This window comes from Stegodyphus dumicola, chromosome 8 (genome assembly GCF_044657685.1).
Source record: "Stegodyphus dumicola isolate Sdum_Otavi_A_Nest chromosome 8, ASM4465768v1".
Taxonomy (NCBI): Eukaryota; Metazoa; Arthropoda; class Arachnida; order Araneae; family Eresidae; genus Stegodyphus; species Stegodyphus dumicola.
This window is the reverse complement of record NC_140775.1, coordinates 61991780-62007305: the sequence shown is the minus strand read 5'-3', so window position 1 is coordinate 62007305 and position 15526 is coordinate 61991780.

Genomic DNA, 15526 nt, shown 5'->3' with positions numbered 1-15526 from the left:
CAGTCATTTAAATGCTCTTCATTTTCTATGTTCTTAATCGCATCGTACAGAAATTACATATGTATATCTAATTATATGTATATTAGAGCCATATGTTTGAATTTCAGGAGCGCAGTTGGTCCTTTGTGTCTGTGGACGACAACGCTTTGTTTTTGTGGTTTTGACGATAACGCTCGTCCCGCTTCATTTGGCCAACGCTTACCAGGAAAGTAAGGATATTCGACGCATGTATTGGCCAGCCAGATCTCGATAAAGAATCGAATTCCTCGATAAAGAATTAACAAAATCAGTTGCAAAATAATCAGCATTATTACTCGGAAAGGGAAAAGCCATCAGTCATTTTTTTTGTGCTTGGAATGAAGAGTCTAAACGAATACCCGAAAATGGTGCCTACTGTTTCTATTAAATTATTGAAATATTAAATCACTAGTAATAAGGGGAAATCCGAAATCCGTCGACGCGGAAATCATTTGCAAAATTTTAGATATATCTGTAGCAAAAATAAATAAAATAAACCAAGATTTACAACTCATTAAAAGCTAAAAACGTAACGTTCACTAAATTTTGCCGAGGCATATAGCTGAGAGCAGAGCAACTTGTACAACCCTCTATGAAAACTTCTATTTAGTAGGAGAAATGGAAATACATTGCAATCCTTGATAAAGCATGAGTTTATCTAAACTACTGCAAGTGCAAAGAAAGTTTCAGTAAGCGCTTTATGATTGTCGCAGGTTTATCTTACAATGCGAAACTAAAAATAAGAATGGAAAAAAAAATTAAAATCAACTTAAGGTATTATCCGCGACTAATGAACAGCCACGACGACTGCAAACCCGCCAAAATTGAAGGACTCTGGAAAGACGCAAGCATGTCTTTCTTTAATCAAATTCCTCTAGTCGAATTCAGCCCTGGTTTCTTTCATAATTATGCGTAGAAGGAAGTTCACTCATTCGCTCTTTTGATATCAGAAGATAAAACACAGAGGACGTGCCTTATGTCACATCTTCTCATCGAAGGACCCTTGCTGTTACAATTTGAAAGCTCGTTTAACAACACATTAACATGCAAAGCAAGTGAATCTCTAATACCCTATGCATGAATGAGTATATTAACCTAGAGAAAGTCCTTCAAAAGAAACTGAAGCCTAGTTTCCCATTTAGCGTTAGATAATTCATTCTGTACCGCATAAAAATAGATCATAAAAATAACAATGAGTTTGTTTTGGCGAAATAAATTAACGAGTATTTTTCTGCTTGCGACGGAATGATAGAATTTAGCAGCTGAATAAAAAATACATATTTAAAAAATACTCTAGGAATAATCACGTTAAAAGTTTGCAATTAATTCATTTGTAAAAATAGAAAACTAACTTTTTACAGTATTATATGCAGTTTGCAAGATTTTGTGAATTTTTAAAGCTTCTGTATCGAAATTTATAGAAATTTTTTCAAAAACGCTTTTTCTATAACGGGCTTCAAAGATTTAGGATAAAAGGGACGGAGATATAATATTCCACAAGACGCCAAATCATTACTTTTGAACTATAACAGATGGAGTAAAAGACTGCATTCTAATGCAATTTTTAATCGACCAGTAAATAAACTTAAGTTAACTCTAAAATTTGTATGTGAAATATATCAAATCCAATATGAGGTTTTAGTATTTCGAGTAATATACAAAAAAATAAGAGTTCCGTGCATAATCGGAATAAACAACACCAGCATTCTGCAATCGATAACATATTTTACTGTTATCGTTTAAATAAATCCGCTAAAATATTTATATTTTACTATATAATAATATTAAAATATTCATATTTAAGACGTGCAAATAGTAGGAATTTATATTTTGACAACTACAATTCAACTAAGATAAAGTTTTACTTGGTTTGGTATTTCTAGGAATTGATTATTTAAAATTTTGTAGTCTAATGACTCAGATTAAACTCTGGATAACAAATGTTTCGTGTTATATAGTAGGCTTTATGTTATTCGCTAAAAAAAGTAACATATACAGATAAAAATTGTGCTAAAAATATTATATATAAAATTTAATGGCGACTTTGTTTTGAATTTTATGCGTTTCTCATACGTAAATAAAGTAATTAAAAATTTTACCTTATTATCATAATGTAATTTTACATCATGATCAAAATATAAAGAAATCAGTGAGATAAATACTAAAATTATTATCCAAAAGGGAACATATTTTGATGATTTTTTTAACTTTTAACTAGTTTGCAAGATAACAAGAATGAGCTGTAGAAATAAGACAAATTAAATTTGAAATTGTGCACGCTTGTATGAGTACAGTTTGTCTTTAAATCTATGAAACTATTTCAGTACTGTCAAAGATGATGTAGATACTAAGAACTGGCGACGTTAGTTCGCCATCTGCAAACAATTTTAGGGAGAGCAGAAAAATAGAGCTGAAAATATGGCTAATAACGCGCTATTGAGTTTCCTGAGTAAGGCAGTACAATGCGAAATCATGTTATAAGAAACTATGAAAGTACAAAAAGTACACTTAAGCTCCATAAACCTAGCAAGAGTTCAAAAGTCGTTTCACAAATAACCAGAAATTTGTTATTACAAATACCAATATTGATTAAAAATATAAAGGTATTAATATTAAAAACTGCGCGCCACTTGTTTTCTTCCTCGCTGATATGCATAATTAAACTAGACCATTTTCTTTTTTAAAATTATAACTAAAAATTAAAATTATTTCTAGTACCTTATTTAGTAACTATATGTCAAATCTGATTTGTGTTTCTCTGGAGAAGCAATAATTTACTTCTGTTTGCTTTTTTAGTTCACAGATTTCTATCAATTTCGTTAATAGGTATCTTATCATTTATGAGATTCACATTTTAGAAGCCACTGGAATATTTTTTATTCATTCTGCTTTTAGGCAAAATTTATGTCCCTTTACGCGCTTTTCACGTTGAGCTTCAGAATTTTAATCTATGCTAATAGAAGTTGTTATCTGTCAAACATATAGCTCTTACTTTATTTTCTGCACTGATATCGCTCATAGACAAACAATCTCATTTTTTAGAAGTGGAACAATCTGCAACATAGAACCCCTATTTTTCTGATTATTCTATAATACCGATTATTACCTGATTTCTAGTAATCAGATGTATTATACGTTTTGTCTTTTGAAAAGGGTTTAAACTTCTCACTTTGAGTTCCAATGAAACAGATTTTTTTTAATCAAATGTAGTTAGTTCACAGATGCGACTTAATCCCCCCAAAGTAAAAAATAATAAAAAAAAGAAATTATTAATTTTCCTAAAATCGGTATATCCAAAAAATTTCGAATTTCTTTAAAATGGAATGGGAGAAAAAATGCTTATGATCTTACATACATGTTTCCGAGTTTAACGCGTGTTAGAGCGACTGGATTGTTTGATTATGATAGAGTACCGTAGAGCTATCAACGTATGAAAGCCATATCTTCCTAAACGACTTTCTGAACAACCGAATTACCATCGTTTCGGACTTTCAGTACCTCTAATCATTTCTGTATTAAAGCAAAATTGTATAAAAGAGCTAAAAATATCTTCTACAAGGAATTTTTGTATAGTTTCATGCATTCTTCCGAAAAAAAGAATCAAAAGCAAAACGTATGGAATCTAGTGGAGCCAAGAATACTTATTTTCACCTATTCCATTCAAATAAACGGCATCGAATTTGCTTTCTTTCTCACAATATCTTCGATTACTACTAGTTAAATATGTCCGCTTGGTTGCACAAGATTTAATACAGATAAATTAATTTTATATTCTTCAAAGATATAACTGAATACTATGTTAGACAGGGCATTAATACTTTCAGCTTTTATCCTTTCTAGAATTTATTATACAGCGTTATTTCAGAAATCTGCTACATTATACAGTAATAATCAGGCCAAGAAACGTATTCGTATTTTATGTTCCTTTTGAAAATAATTTTTTGATTGTTCGTTAGTTTCAACAAATCAGCTAACAGGATTTCAACTAACAGGATTGTTCATTCTTCGCAGATGTACAGAAACAACAATTTTAATAGCTTACAACTTCAAACAGGTAACTATGCATTTATTTGACTATGTAATAGTGATTTTGCAAATAACATAAGACAAAACAGACAGCTTGGAAACCTGAAAAAAAAATAAAATTACATCAAATAATTACATTTTCTAGTAGTTTTGTATTTAATAGTGGGAATATGTTTTAACTCATAAAATATGCAAAATCGGAGCGGTAATTTCTCCTCCCGGTAAAGGAGAAATCTGCATGAACAATGCATATCTCTAGACACGTTATTGTGTACCTGAAATCCGTGTTAACATGAACAATAGGCAGAACTGAATCGCACGCTGTCTGTAGATACTATCAAGACCGACACGACAGTACTCCATTTGAAGGCATATTATTCCAGATTGTTCGTGCAGATTTTGTATCCCGCAGTTATCATGTAATAGGATTACTGCTTCTCGAGAAAATAGACGCACGAATATTCCAGCAGTTCCTTATCTAGATGATGTGAAACTATTGTCTAATCATTCGTGCGAATAGAAGTTTGTGGTTGTTACAACTGCACGCTGATACATATATTCAAATTGCAATTTTAATGAACTAAATTACGAACCATAAGCTATATTATTTGAAAATGTACTTAAATTTCAAGGCTACTGTGATTAGATTTTGTACTTTCATTTTACTAAAGCAAAATATAGATGTGCAATGTAGCATGCAGCTTCCTCAACACATAGTTGTGTGATAAAATATTTGCCAATATTTTGATAATTAATTTAGTATCGGTATAAAGTGGATCATAGAAACATTTCACTTACGGAAGAGGTAACTAAGCAAAGTGTAACTTTTGTATAGCAGTTAGACCCAAAAGTTTACTGAAAACCCTGAAAATCAAGAAACTTCCATATATATATATATATTAAATTAAAAAAAATTCATCTGAGAAAATTTTGTCTCGTTTACCTTACATATAATTTCTTTCCAATGTAAAGACATTGCTTTCGTATCCAAAATATGTATGTAAAGGTTCGTCTACAGCAAACAGAAAAACAAATTATTTAGAATAGAAAGCTATCCTGTGTTTGGAATCAAGTTACTGGAATCCTGTTATTAGAATCAAGATGAAATCAGATTAAACGTTTGTGAATTTCTCGGTTTAAACATGCTGTTTTCTAATGTAATCCTTCTTTATTTGATTAGGTCTGAAAACCCCATACTTCTCTTTTATAGTCTGTGACGAAAAGTATCTTGGTCCATACACAACATTGTTGAGGAGAGACAATCTTTTCAAGATCAAAACTCTTAAAAGTTTGCAAAATTCAGTCTTAATCTGGCTAAAAGAAGCTGTGTGTTATGCGTTTCTAGAAGTCCATATCGCCTCATTTAAGAAAAAAACACCGTTCGTATGCCCATAAATGTATGGAGTATCTGTATATTAAAATATTTCGTCAAAATATTACCTTTCAAAGCAAATAATCCTAAATGGCTTTTCAATAATCAAGAGGCTCATTCTAAAAAATTATGTAAATTTTCTAGAAACTCCATTAATTAATTATCATATAACTTGCAGTTTGAGTTTTTGAAACGCTTCAAAAGGTCATGAGATTTTTAGTACGCGAGAAATTACAATACACTGATAACATCTGCGCTTTCTCTTCTTGTAACTCAAATTGATTCTCGATTCTCGATCTTTCGTTTTATGAACAAATATATAGTGCTGTATTTTTTTAATTTCATTTAAAAAGAAAAGATTAACATTTGGGATCCTTTTATCTTCCAAAGAATAGCAAGTAATGGATTATTTTTCAAAGTTATGGAATCAAAGATTTAAATAAAAAGTTATTACTATGTTTTACTTGTATTTTGAAAAAGAAATGGGAAAAAAAGATTAAAATTTGGGACCTGTATTCTACAGAAGAACAAGGAATGTACTATTTTCAAAGCTATGGTTAAAGTTATGTCATAAAGTTGTTTAATAGAGATAAAGGTTATATGGTAGATTATAATACTAGCATATAATAATACTAGCACGACAGTAATTTCATCCTCATATTTTTCTATAATAAAATAATTGTGCAGCTTTCATAAAAGTCGTTTTGTGCATTATATACTAGTATTATTATATGTTTTATTCTTATGGGAATTTAATCAGTTTGGAAACGATATTGGGTAACTTTACCAGATTTAATGTAAGATTCTATATTTAGTCTAAAATATCAGATTCTATCTATGAAGCGTGCAGCAGATAGAATCTGATATTTTAGACTAAATATAGAATGTTTGGAATATATTTTGCTATTCACAAATGTTATCGTTTATTAAAGATAAAGGGTTATATAGTTGATGTAACTTATGAATAGACCATATAGAGGAAAACAGTATGCCATAATCCATTCAATTATTATTGAACCTTTAATCATTCTACAGTCAGACAAAAGACAAAATACCCAGACCTGACTTACAGAAAAATAGCAGTGCAGAATAATAATAGTGACTTGGGCTAGTCAGTGGCTTGATTAAATTCGATGAACATTTGCTGAAAACATTTAGCATGACAGCGATAACATTTAAAATATACAACAAAACAGAAAATTTCCAAACCATACAGAAGTAATGCTCTGTCATTTCTTAAGAGACATTTGATAATTTTCTTGCTTTTATATCTTTGAGTTGTCAAGCTGATATAAATGCTCAAAATTTTAATCCAGTGAAGACTTGTTATTTTTAGAACATATCATACTTCATTTATTCACCAGTTTTTGCAGAAATTACCTCTTTCAATGTGAAGAAAAATATTTGATTAAATACATAGAACATCATTTTGCTTTTCATGTATATACGTGGCGCATTAGTCCTCAGTATTTAATTTCTATGTATTGTATTTTACATTTTTCTATCTTGTTTTGCATTTTCCTTTCAAAACGCGCAAGTATAATTTTGATGCCGTAGGTTTTGAAATTCACGATCAAATACCCATATCCCTAAATAATATTTTATACTTGTACATTTTAAAGTTTTGGACCTTACATTTTTATTATTAAGGAGGTATAATTCCGTTTCGCGTTCCCTCTAAACGAAGGAGCACTGCAATCGATCCTTCGATTTTGATGAAAAACTCTTTGAAGTAGTTGAAATACATTATTTCAATTTGCTTGAAACATCCTAAATTAGCTATGACAGTCATAGTTATTTTACTGGAATGAAACCGATCAATGTGACTTTCCTATCACCTGACATATATTTAAATTTGAGGAGTTTCTGCTTAGATGCTATAATCATTTCAGAAATGTTTTCTGCTTCTTCGAACTTATCAAATGCAACCTTGATGTTTTGTAATAAAAGTTCCTTATTTATTTATATATTCCTTCCATTCAATGCTTATATATATATGTATACACACACACATATATATATGTATAGCGTTCTTCTATGCGGGTTTTAAAAAATCATCGAAAGAAGAATTGGTTGTGCATAAACAAATTAAAAGAAGATACGATCAAGACAGGTTCTCACTCAGTTCAAGAGACAGTTGTCTATAAAGTTTCTGAACTTTTCACCTTCTTATTTACAGCGACAAACATTTATTGGTAGGCGCCAAAAAGCCTCAATACTTTTATATTGCTGAATTAGGGTGAGAACATTTCAAAAGTCTACCAAGATTGCATATAAGCAGGGCATGAAAAATGGGACTCCATTAAAAAATGAAAAACACTGTTTCAGATTATCAGCTTACTTTTTCAGATCACGTAAAAATAAATTATTTGGAAAATAAATAACTATGTAAAACTAAATAAAAGTGTGTTGTAAACTGTAGTATTTCACAATGATATTTAATGTTTCACATATTCAGACTTGATCAAACTTCCCTTATAAATATGCATCTTTTTCAACTGCTTCATGCATATAAAATTCAATTTATTGTCTAATATTTCTTCAGAAGGAATGAAATAATTTGAATTTCACAATTTACATGCCACAAGTGTTCCATTTAGTTCTTCTTTGAACGTTGGCTAAGCTGCTAACTACCTAGTTTAGAACTTCAAGCTAGCACTGAGTATGTAACAAATCGTAAGTAAGATGTATAAAAATTAGAAATACCAATAACACCAATAAAGGTTTGGGAATAGACTACGTTTCGTGAATTACAACCATGAGCTGGTCAGAACTTGAGGTGCGCTGTCGTTCGTGAATTCCCTTGACTTCAAGCGTTAACGGTTATTAAAAGTGTATTTATTCGGTAATAAGATACCATCGATTCTAAGATGGAACCCATAATTTCGTTGTTGGTAATAGATTCAAGCAAATAAAGAAATTTAAATAAAATTCAAAAAGCGACAACTGGGCCTGCTGTACATCGAAAATTCATCTGGGAAGATTTCTTCCAGAAATATCTTGTAACTTCTTTCGTCCACATGAGCGGCATGAAATAGGAGTCTACAAAGTGGTCTCGAAAACAAGTATTTATATTACATAAGACTCACGGTTTAATAAGACGACAATTTCAGTCCATTGCCTACATGTATAACGTCATTTACTACGGGATGATGACATTTCCGACCCTGCATGATATATGATTTTGATTCATCTTTGAATAACCTCCTCCTCGCAGAAGCTCTTATATACTGTACTAAAACAGCATGTATATAAAAAACATGCGTACATGCATACATGCATATATATATATATACATATATTACTTAATATACATAGTGATGTGTATATATATTAATTATATTGTAACAAAACTGATGGTCTCAACTTTGAGAAGATGATAGAACATGATGATGATATAAAAGTAGCAGTTTCCGTAATACAAAGTGAATATGAAATGTGAACGTGGAAAAGGGAAAGTTCTTTTAAATATGGATATATTTGCAAGAGATAATGTTGACAGTTATAAAAATTTTCAAATGACTGACTACAAATTACAATACATGCATCACAACGACGACGAAGCGACTGGCCTGCCATATCACGTATTTGTTGCAGAGAAGCTAATTTTAGCAACAAGGTCTTCAGGAGAGTCAAGCTGCATCTCATAAACGATACCCGTTGTCGTTGTGATAGATGTACTACAGTTGATGATGTTGCTATCCTATAATAGTACAATTCAAATATCTTATAAAATAGATCTAAAATACTCTTCCATAGCTTTTTCTTATTTATATTGCTTACATATAAAAGGATTTTTGATTTCTGTGCTTAAAATATTTTTGAGTTCTACAATCACTTGTATATTCATATAGGTATTACTGGCACTCTTTTTTTGTATAGTAAAATATTAAATTCTAAATAATTGTGGGTTGGCATCGTTCATTTATAATCGGATGACGCGACAAGCTGTGAGAGGAGATCTTTCACTTTTTCGCTGACGAAGGCAGACGATTCCGCCATTAAGACGATGACGCGATTCAAAGATGTTTGCTTATGAAATACGATTCCTTCTCTTCGTTTGTAAATAATCTCATCTATTTCCTTCTATGTATGTAATTACTTTGTAGTTTGTAGCAACTATTCATGTTTCATTAAATATTCAAGTTATTTGTAAATTGGACTAGTTTATTAGCCCCTAGACAGCCACATCGGAAGTAAGTTTACGAACATCATATTCCTAGACAGTAAGTACGATTCTACAGATTTGGGTGCTCAGGCCGGTATGAGCCTAGGAAGAAGCATTATGAATATTACAAAATAAGTAAGTTTTGTTTCGATTATTTCCACATTGTTACTTCTAAGAATAGTGTTCTATGATACTGTGAATTAAGATGACTATCTTAAATTCTATTCCTAGAATTTCAAATTCTTTAAAGATTGGGCCTACTAAGTCAATTAAACTTTTACATCAAATTGTGTTTGGAACTTTGGGTGATCGAAAAAATAGAGCTAGATTGCGTAACTTTTGTGGTTTTCCATCTGATTTTAATATTGAAGAAACAAAACAAAAATTACTTAAAACTTTTACTGCAAATGATTTTATTTCTGTGTGTAATTTGTTACATCTTAATTATGATTCAAATCCTGATAAAAACTGTGATTTAATATTGAATAGTCTTTGTGATTTTAAGCTTTTAAAATCCGAAAGTGACGACGATGATGAGTTATCTGAAAACGAAAGTGTTTATGATTCTGATAAAAATGATGATATTAATTCTGTTCTGTCAGAATCACCTCCCATAAATAACTCAGTGAATGAAAACATTATAATGCCTAGCAATATTTCCTTACATTTTCGTGATATTTTAGAAACTGTTTCTGAATTTAATGGCACTGATACATATCCAGTTGAATCCTTCATTGGTGATTTAGAAGAATCTTTTAAATTATTTAAGTTATCGGAATTACAGAAAATTGCGTTTGCTAAAAAATTGCTTACTGGTTCTGCTAAAGTATTTATTAGGTCTTTGAAAGGTATAATATCATGGGAAAAATTAAAAAAAAATCTTTTATTCGAATTTGGTTCTAAAATAAACAGTGCGCAACTTCATAATTTGTTACAGAAACGACACTTAAAACCTGGTGAATCACTTTCCGAATATTTAATTGCCATGCGTGAAATAGCCAGTCGCGGTTCTGTTGATGATTTATCAATTCTTGATTATGTAATCAATGGGATACCAGATCAGAGTAGTAATAAAATTGTTTTGTACGGGTGTAAAACTATTTCTGAATTCAAAGAGAAATTAAAAATTTATGAGAAAATTCGCGTTCCACATACGAAGAATAAGGGTTATTCAAGTAATAACTCACAAAATAAAGCACGCGCTATATCCAATAAGAGTAAAGAACCAAGGTGTTATAATTGTGGAAATTTAGGTCATAAATCTAACTCGTGTAACAATAAGAGTAAAGGATTTAAGTGTTTTAAATGCGATTTGTTTGGACACGAAGCCGTAGATTGTTCGAAAACATCATCTAAAAATATCCAAGATGCCAAAGCTGTTACTCCAATAACTCAGACTTGTCAGAAAGAAATGCATAAAACTGTTAAGTTGGGTAATTTGCAAATTGATGCTTTAATAGATACTGGTAGTCAAGTAACGCTAATCCGAGAAGATATACATAAGAAGATAGGTTCTCCTGAACTGAAGTCGGCAGAGCTACAGTTAACGGAATTTGGCAACAAAGCTATAGAGAGATTTGAAGGTGAATTCCAAATCGATGGTTCTTTATTTAAATCAAATATTTGCGTTATCGCAGAAAACAAGAAACCTGAGAATTATTCTGAAGAGCATAAAAATGCTCATTGCAATGGAAATGGTTCTGAAGAAGGACGTGGAAAAGTTGTTAATTATGGTGTTTTACTTCCCAAACCAGAAACTGATTCTGTTAGTATAGTTCCTCTTACAGTACAGAATGTGATCAAACTGGATATTTCATCTACAATCAAAGCAAGTGGCAATGATTTCCTGATTGTGAATTCTGAAGACGTCCCGAGTGATGCAGATTCTGATATAAGTGAAACTGATGCTATTAAAGATGAATTTTATTTAGTGCAAAAAGAAAACTCAAGCACAATACAATTAGGTTCGATGCCAACTCGGAGAAACGCCACGGAAGAAGGAGATTCTCAAAAGAAGCATGTTCCTAAAGAAGAGTCTCATGTTAGAGTTTATGATGAATTAATTGCTAATTCTACTAAAAAAACTTCAGTAACATTTCTGATAACAGACAAGCAAAAGAAACCACTGGAGACAAGGAAACTACAGAGTCCACCGAAGAAGAAAAGAAGATTGAAACCCAGAAGTCAGTTAAAAAGTCTGATGAAAACGACGCTGATACAGAAAGCAAAGACGGTACAAAAGAAACTAAAGAAGGTGAGGAAAAAAGAAGCGGAAATGCAGATTCAGAAGACCCAGGAAAAAAATCGAAAATCTTTGATAATGAAATAATGATTTTGATGATTCCTGATTTAGACTTTTTCCCAAGATGACAAATTTTTCCCGATTTGACTAATTTTTCACTATTTGACTAATGAACAAGGATGAAATGTATGAAGGAAGACGACTTAAAGAAGACGATTTTAAGAAGACGCATTCGAATGACGGATCTTGAAGATATCTAAGACGCATTCAGAAGACGTATCCAGACGGTATTTCAGAAGACGTATTCAGATGATGTTTAAGAAGACGTAAATACGAAGACGAATCCAGATGAATTGTTCCAGACAACATCAAAGGAAGACGTGTTTGTGAAATACGTGCATTCAGATCCCTAGATGTAGACAGTGGTGCTACGAGAATGCGAGGCCGCATTCCATCAGGATGGACGAGCAGTTGTGGGTTGGCATCGTTCATTTATAATCGGATGACGCGACAAGCTGTGAAAGGAAATCTTTCACTTTTTCGCTGACGAAGGCAGACGATTCCGCCATTAAGACGATGACGCGATTCAAAGATGTTTGCTTATGAAATACGATTCCTTCTCTTCGTTTGTAAATAATCTCATCTATTTCCTTCTATGTATGTAATTACTTTGTAGTTTGTAGCAACTATTCATGTTTCATTAAATATTCAAGTTATTTGTAAATTGGACTAGTTTATTAGCCCCTAGACAGCCACATCGGAAGTATGTTTACGAACATCATATTCCTAGACAGTAAGTCCGATTCTACATAATTAATGATGAATTCGTTAAACAATGCAGAGCAAATTTTCTACTACCTTTAATTCCTTGCAATTGATCAAGCATTTGGTGAACACACTTCCAGTAGATGAATGAAAACGTTATTCAAAATATAATAAAAAACTTGAAACATATTGATTGTGTATTAGCAAGTTAAAAATTGGAAATTTTATATATCTGCATCCAACCGTCGTTGAACGGGTGAAATTCAAAAAGCGAATTTGCTGATTTACGTAACATTGCCGTTCCATTTATGACTGAAATACAAAAAAAGGGGGGGGGAACGATGGGGAGATCTAGAAATATGCCCATTGAAATGTTCTCCGTTAAAACTTTGATGAAATTGTTTTTTTCTCATTGGTGTAATTAATTTGCCTTCTTTAGTCACCTTGGGTAACATTCTCGGTAATCAGGTAACTAAATGACAGATGAGGTTTGGCTATTCCCAAAGAATACTATAAATAGCAAGTGTCTGGCCATTTGGATCTAATATTCAACTTGTATAAAGTTTAAGAAGCTGCTATAAATCTTCTGTTGGCACTTAACACATTAATTGATTCAGATAAGGAATATTTACTGAATGCCGACAAAGAGATATCTCATCTTCTGTAGTATGCATTTTTATATTGCAAGATATGCCAGTAGCTCATTAAAGAACTTAGGTTTCAAGTTTATATGATGCGTTATTACAAAAGAGTGCTACAGGTATGTAGTAGAAAATGTTAGAAATATTTTAACAAACATCCAAGTAGTCTTTTTACAACTTTGCGGTCCTCGGGAAAAGAGATAAAAATGAGTTTCTTTCGATTGATGAGGTAATAAAATACATTACATTACCTGAGAAAGAGTTTGAAAACGGCAGGTCAAGAAAACAATTACAAAAGTTATAACAGAAATTCCTAGTAAAGTAGCGAAGGTGTTGGAAATCATGACGAAGAAGTGGAGGAGGAGAATAAACAACATTTACGAACCATTCAAAAAGCGGAGCAACTAAAGAGAAAGTGTTTCAACTCTCAGTTAACGCAGTAGGAAGTGACTGAAGTTTTATGTCAGGAAATCAAGCAACTGTTTGGCAGCAAGTATCTTAGGCAGTTTAAAGCAGTTAGTGATCAAAGTTTTTTTCTTGCGTAAAACTGATACGAACCACATATCGCATAATAAAATTACCTTTCAGGACAGTAGTGCAATTAAACATTTTGGAAGTGCAAATTTCTTGTCCTTTTTACACTTTTATGTAAAGTTTTAGAAACAAATAGTGCAATAGAATGATTATTTATTTGTCGGAGAGCAAATAAGAAAAAGCAGTAATGCCTTGGGCGGGATTCGGAATTGGGACCGCTATACTGCAAGCCTATTGCGCTTCCCAATTATAGAAGAAAGCAATAAAAGGAGCAAATTCTTGATAAGGTATCCCAAAATTAACAGCTAAAACGAAATTGCGAATATTGCTGGAGACCACTGATACAGTAGAAATGAAAACAAAAATTTTAATTTACCTTTGCAGTAACACATAGGGAAAACATGCCTTCTTAAGGACTACTTATACGATGAATCAACATTGAAAATACCGACTTTTAGGGTTATAGTTGCAGGAGATGGACTGGAACTCTTAACTGGATTTTGACACTTTAGTATTAATGAAGAATCCGATGAAGGGTTGTACTGTTGTAAATAATTTGCAACAAAAATCTTCTGAAAAATTTCTGAAGTATAATACGCCAGGAAATGAAATTTCAAAATATCATTAAATTTTATACACTAAACAGAGGACACAATGTGCTTTTTGAGGAAGAGAAACATTTTGAAAAATTCTTTTTTCTCCTATAGACCTATGTGTCACCTCTCTCAAAAGCGATTTCAAAATTTACGTTAATCAAAATTGTTTATTACTTAATTTCAAACTCATTCCTGGCGTGTTTCTCTTCCAGCTAGCATATGTTATACACAGACAATTGCTATACACATGTTACTCTGGAAAATAAAATAATGTTCAGTGGAACTGCAATCTAATCAGAAATATTAAAGAAAAAATTTGCCAACGTGAAATTAAACCAGCTGAAACAATCGTGTACAGAAAGCAGGCACTTTTATATTGAAACGGAGAAGCCAAATGAATGTGCGTCCTCACGCATTTCAGAAAAATATGAACCTCGACTAAAAGAAAAAAATCGAAAAGATTAGTTAGTCTGTTACTAAGAGAGATTGAATTCTAAATTATAACAAATGCATGTGGGGTGCCAACAGATATCGTTAGCTTCTTTCATACTACTTGCCATTGCGCAAAGCATTAATGTGGTACAGAAAATGCTTGTTTCAGCATTTCAGTATGGCGTATTCAGTATGGTGAAAGTTTGATGTTGCCCGTATAAACATTGCGAACGAAAATATCGTAGATAAAACAATGACGGGAGGAAATTGTCATATAGAACATTCGTAGTTAAAAAAGGCAAGGAGATAACTTCGCAGCTCTAAAACATTGCGGTACAAATCATCACCTATAGAAAAATAGTGGCAAAGTTTCTCAATTGGAAAACATTGTCGTACTAAATATCATGATAAAAATAATTCAAGTATATGTCATCGAAAGAATACGTTGCAGAAATATACATTTTATGTGTCTGAAACTTTCGGATTTTAGAAAAACATTTTTGTCAGATCAATTTTATTTTGAGTGAAAAAATCCTGTATAAGAAGATCACACTTGATTGCTGAGAATTTTGCTTTCCTGTATTGGTTCCTGTGTCGTCATCTTAAAAAGTAGGCACGTAATAAAATTGTTAATTTATGTTGTCAGACTGGTTAGCTTTCCGGATCGTCTTCAAGAAGTATTTTATATTGTATTTGATATTTTCTCTAAATAATATAATAAAAAATATAGTG